We start from the raw sequence: 6000 nt of genomic DNA, 5'->3' as shown, positions 1-6000 counted from the left end.
TCCTCGGAAGCTTGATTCAGGTCCAGGGAAGGCATGGCTTGGCAGTTCGGGCTGGACTGTTCCCATGAGGCACAGGGTCAGACTGATTTGCATATGGCCATGTCTGAACTGGGGTGGTGTGGGGTGCAAAAAAACAATGGATTTAGGCCCAGATCTCTGTACTGGGGTGAATGTATGACATTGATCTGCATTCTGTTCATCAACTGGTTTTTGCATTTGTCACCCCGAGTGGGATGGGTATGTTCAGACGTGAGTCCTATGCACTCCACACCACTGGATTCAACCAAGCCGGGCTGAAGACGGCTGGAATGCCAGAAACCGGTCCTCGGAAGCTTGTTTCCGGTCCAGGGAAGGTATGGCTTGGCAGGTCGGGCTGGACTGTTCCCATGAGGCACAGGGTCAGACTGATTTGCATATGGCCATGTCTGAACTGGGGTGGTGTGGAGTGCAAAAAAACGATGGATTTAGGCCCAGATCTCTGTACTGGGCTGATTGTATGACATTGATCTGCATTCTGTCCATCAACTGGTTTTTGCATACCTATATAGTCCCCACCTCGGCATGCTGACGTACGTTCTTTCCTTTTTGCGCCAGATAGCGTTTATGCGGTCTGAGCTACCCCTCAGTTGTTTCTGACTAGTCTTTTTTGACTTTTTGTTGACTATTTTTGAGATTTTTCAATTCCTGGTGCGAGGATGTCCCATCTGTCATAGGCAATGTCGGTAATTGACCCTCACTTGGTATTTGTGGTGCCTGGAATGAGGACACGACTCCAAGGAGTGTGAGGACTGCCATGAAATCCCAGGGCGATGAAGGAGCGATCCCTCAAGCTCCTCACCGACCAACATTGGATGACTCTGTGGAGCTTGAGGTCCAGTTTGCATGGGAGGTCCTGGGATCATTCGCGGAGCCCCTCTGGACATTCATCATCGCATTCAAAGTAATCGAGGAAGTCAGGTAAGTCTCAAAAATACAAGAAGTCAATGAAGATCAAGCACTTTTTAACATCACTTCTCCCGTCGAAGTTATCGATGAGATGAGGGAACATCGGCACTCCAGGTTCGCCCTCCGCGCTAGTCTGGCCCCAGGGCTCCCTTGATGGATCCAGAGTGAACCCACCAGCAAGACCGAGACCTTCCTCTGTGCCCGCTTCAGTGTTGACGCCCCTAGATGGCGCTGTCCCCATCGTCATTCCTGACTCCTGACACAGAGCCAGATGGATGTCGACCAATACCACGTCTGGCGCCGACCAAGGACATTCTTCACGGAGCAGAGCCAATGCTTTATTTGATAGATAGGCCTGGCGAGAGAGACATTTGGGAGGGATCTATGGGTCCTTATGTGCAAAAACCAGTTGAGGAGCAGGAAAACTGGTGTAAGGAACCCTTAATTCCATGTAATGAGAACTTATGGATGTCTTACTTCGGGCATGGTCCAAGCTCTGCACAAGTACTCCTGTGAATAGGACAATTGCCTACCGCCACCGCCCTGTTCCTGGGGCTCCCAGTTTCCATAGCCAGCACCCCACCTCAGAGAGCTTAGTGGACCAAGCCCATTCACCCTGGCACATTCCCTACCACACCACTGGATAGGGAATCCAAGAGGCTGGACACCTTCGGTAAGAGAATGTTCTCTTCCACCAGTCTGGCTCTGTGGTCGGTGAACAATGCGTGCCTATTAGGCCATTACTCCCATACACTTTGTGATTCAGTTGCACAAGTGCTGCTTATGGTCCCGGAGGAGGACTGGGCCATACTCTCTCAGGGTGTTGCCGGTAGTAGGGATGCGACTAAGTTCACCATCTGATATGGACTTGACACAATTGAATCTTTGGGAAGAGCAATGTCTTTGGTGCCTTGAGGCGCACGCCTGGCTGAGAACATTTGCATGTTCAAGGAATTTCCCGACTTCCCTCATGGACATGTATTTTAATGGCTCCTGGCTTTGTGGAGATGAGGCAGATTCAATGCTGGAGCACTTCAAGGACAGCAGGGCTATGACCAGGTACTTGGTCTTATCTATGGTCCTTCATCAAACTCAATCCGCCTTCCGCCCCATTCATGGCCACGGAAGGGGTCTCCAGCCGCACACATACCCTCCGAGCCACCACGCCCAGCAGGCTTCCCAGTCTTTTCATAGCCAAGTGCCGGGTCCCACAGAACACGTGTGACAGGCGGCCAGCGGTTGGGTCAGTTTAGCCACCCCCCCAAACCTCCCCCATGGCAGCCGCTGCCTCCAAGCCTCTTTAATCCACCCTTAGACCATCATGGGCATCCAGTGGGAGGCAGAATACACCATCCTGTCCCTCACCGGCAGTCAGTAACATCAGACTGTTGGATACTCCAGACAGTCCAAAGGGGCTACTACCTCCCCTTTATGACAACCCCAGCAACCATGCCACTCACTTACGATCCGCTGATGGAGGACCATCTCTCCTTACTCCGTCAAAAAGTATAGGCTCTATTGGCAAAGGGAACAACTGAGAAGGTGCCTGCATCAGAAGTAGGTCATGGTTCTTACTCCAGCTACTTTCTGGTGCAAGAGGACAGAGAACTTAGTCTTATCCTAGATGTAAGCCTTTTCGATTTCTTCTTCTGGGATAAGTTTGCGTCATGGTGTGCTTCCCACAACACTGAACCACTTTCTGCACCTTTATCCAAGGTTTTTTTCTTAACTCTATCTTTGGCCCAGCATGGCTCTGCTATTGACACTGTCAAAGGGAATCGCTGAATTCCTGCGGTTGCCGGACCAACCTTCTCTTTTCAAATCCCTTTTTGTAGCCAGATCTTAAAGGTCTGAAGCACATGTTTCCTCCGACGCCATTTATCATGCCTCAGTGAGACCTTAAACTTGTTCTCACTTTCCTGATGTGTGCGTTATTTGAACATTTGCACAATTGTCTACTCTGTTTGCTGACCATTAAAACTGCGCTTTTAATAGCCATTATATCGGCCAGGACAGTATTTGGATTGCAGGCCCTGAGAACCCTCCCTTCACCACATTTTACCCGAACAAACTAGTCTTCCGGACACTTTCCTCTTTTCTTCCGAAGGTTGTCACTCACTTCCATGTAAGACAAAGTATTATCCTGCCTACCTTCTTTGCTCCACCTCATCTCTCCAAAGAGGAAAAGAGACACTACCGCCTGGGCCTAAAAAGAGCGTTGTCATTCTACCTTGATCGCACAAAAGAGTTCCATGTGGGTGATCAACTCTTCTTGGGCTAAGTTCCAGCCCAAAAAGGGAAGGTTGTGCAGAAGCAGACCATCTTGAGATTGATCGTCCTGTGCATTAAAATCTGCTACAAATTGGCCAAAAAACAACCCCCGAGGCCTTGCATGCTCACTCTACCAAAGCCAAAGCTGAGACCATTGCGTTAGAGTGTGGCGTTCCTCTCCTGGACATCTGTCAGGCAGCGACGTGGGTATCACTGCATATGTTCACAGACCATTCATGCTTGGACAGTCAGGTCGGCTGTGGTGGGCTCTTCGTCCGTTCAGTCCTGCAGGATTTTTTGGTCTAAATGGTTCCATACACCTACCTCCAGGGAGGTATTGCTTGGGTATCTATTCTGAGGTAAGGAAGCTGCAGCTAGAAGTATCCAGATTAGCAGGTTACTGACCTACTGTAACACCTTATCTGGTAGGGACTCTATCTAGCTGCAGCTTCCCTACTAACTCTCTCATCCTCCCCACAAACCGGTAAGGTGTAAGGGACACTCTTTTCAGGGCCTTAGACTTTTCCACACCAGTGGTTAATTCTCATCATGGCACCTGGCATGGAAAGTCACAAAAGTAACTGACAGAAGCACACTGAGGTAGTGCCTATATAGGTACCGTGCATGTAATTTCTAACACAGGAAACACCGACATGGAGCAGAATGACGCCACCTACTAGCGTATAGAGGTACTGCGTGATAATCTTCCGGATCCAGCCTGATGCCTGGGGATATTCTAAGTAAAGGAATCTCTGGCTAGAGTTTCTATCAGCGAAGGTGTTACCGAAGATAAGTAACTTGTTCTTTGCTGTCTTTCTACAGACCTCTCTAGTTGTCTACTGCAAATAACTTTGTATATAATAATTCACAGAGCCAACCATAGATTAAAATTACATGGCTTTCATGTCAGTCTCAGTTGCCTTGCTCTTATTTGTGGCTTTCCTCCCTGTCTGTGTTCATTCCACCCAAATGAACTATTTGATTTCAGCATCTGTAGATCTGGCATTCATTTTTGCTCCGAACGCAGCATTGAATCTAAGAAAATAAAAGCCAAATTTTAACAGCAGTTAGCTGCATTGCAGTGCCACATGGTGGTCACTAGAAAAACTGCAGCAAAAATGTGGAAGAACCAACACCAATTTTGATAGACATATAAGACTACTATAAACAAGCATTGGGAATCCCAATTAGTCTTGCTTGTATAAGGTAAGAGGGACGGATTGGCATGGTCTGTGCTGGTTTCAGAAATAAAGGATTCAAGAACACCCCTTGCCTAGACATAATTGCCACGTGTAACACGAACACCCCATGCCTAGACAACATTGCCACGTTTAACAGAAGCAGTGCCAACATGTCATGTTGTCTGTAGATTTTGCTTACACTGTTATTTAATGAGGCAAGATTGTTTCATATTAACCATATACCAGTAAGGTTTTTAAATACTGCAGATATTGAATTGTACTGTACATTCAAATTGATTGGTTAAGGGAAATGATACATAGTGAATTAAAGCGACTTTCATTGCATCATACAATTTGGTCAAATGTGGAAGTTGAGATTTGAGCAAAGGTTTCACGGCTGCACCTCATGCGAGTCAGCGACTGTAGGCTTATATCTTCCTCTTTTCAGTTTAATATCAAAACAGGTTGGTCCTCAGATAACAGGTCTACACATAAGAAGTTCTGCGATGCTTCAGACAAACATGTTCTGTCACTGTGTTTGATAGCGAGTTTCTGTAGAAACATGACAAACAGGAAAGCACACATATTATGACGACATTCACCTCTCCTGTATTTTAGTAGGTTTCCTGTTATGAGACCTACATTTGGAAGCAAAAGGAGCAGCGCATGCCTCTGGCTCAGGTCAATTTAGACTCACCAGTCCCTATAGGAGAAGGAAAGAGTCAAGAATGTGTATCGAGGTAGTTTAATAGAGCCTCCTGTAGTAGGGGTTGGTTTGGCCATTTTGTCAGCTATTGGAACTTCCTTATCTCCAACAAAAGACCGGCTCGTTTGCTGGCACTGCCTTGTCATAGTTTCTCGGGCCATTCCGCTCCTAGCGAGACAGCACCGTGTGCGACCGATGAACTCGACTTTCTGCTGTAGGCAGAGGGCCTTGTGACTTCCTCGAGATTATTTTGCCTGCGCAACTCTTTCGCCATGAGAGACAGGCAGCAGCTATATTATTAATCTGAAAACACTGCATGTGTTCTTCCTGGAACGACGGCCCACCTACGGCTGTACAGTCATTGTTGGCACGTTCTGTTCCGGGACAGCACGGGTAGTTTCTTCCGGGGAGGGATGAGCCGGCTTTTCCGGGGCGGGTCATTTGTGTCCAGCCAATCATACAACCTACGAACCAGTGCGCCGCCATGTAGTCCCGCCCACTACCGCCCCTTGGCCTGTCAATCAGTATAAACTAGCATTCCCATTGCCTTTCCCTACCTTCACTTAATGAAGTGACTTAAGTCTCATAGATTGAAGTCGATTGGTTTCCAAAGCAAAGCAGAGGAAATCGCATATTTTGTTAAATATCTTGTCGGAAGGCTTCAGGTAAGGCCTGCTTTCGGGGCCGTGCTTCCAGCTGTGGGTGGGTTGTCTTGTTCTCTCCCAGTCTTGCTGGTTATTACATCATGTGGATGTTGGCGACAGGCGACTGTCCGTTCCACGTGTTCACCGGTTCCCCACACCTTTGAGTTTATGCTTTAAAAAACCTCGTATTAGAGCGACAGGTCAAAGGCAGAAACTGTTTACATTGTTTTAAGGTGTGTTTCTCTGACAGCGT

General features: G+C 47.7%; 1 protein-coding gene across 1 annotated transcript in view; it reads left to right on the top strand.

Annotated features, from left to right (window-relative positions):
* Nucleotides 1-5648: 5648 nt before the first annotated feature.
* The window catches only part of POLR3E (RNA polymerase III subunit E), a 300274-nt gene continuing 299922 nt past the window's right edge, over nucleotides 5649-6000 (top strand). The window contains exon 1 of the mRNA XM_086940764.1: nucleotides 5649-5768. The gene's annotated coding sequence lies outside the window, so the exon portion shown is untranslated. The remainder of the gene's footprint in view (nucleotides 5769-6000) is intronic.

This window comes from Lissotriton vulgaris, chromosome 10, assembly GCF_964263255.1.
Source record: "Lissotriton vulgaris chromosome 10, aLisVul1.2, whole genome shotgun sequence".
Taxonomy (NCBI): Eukaryota; Metazoa; Chordata; class Amphibia; order Caudata; family Salamandridae; genus Lissotriton; species Lissotriton vulgaris.
This window is presented reverse-complemented; position numbering and strand designations above follow the sequence as displayed.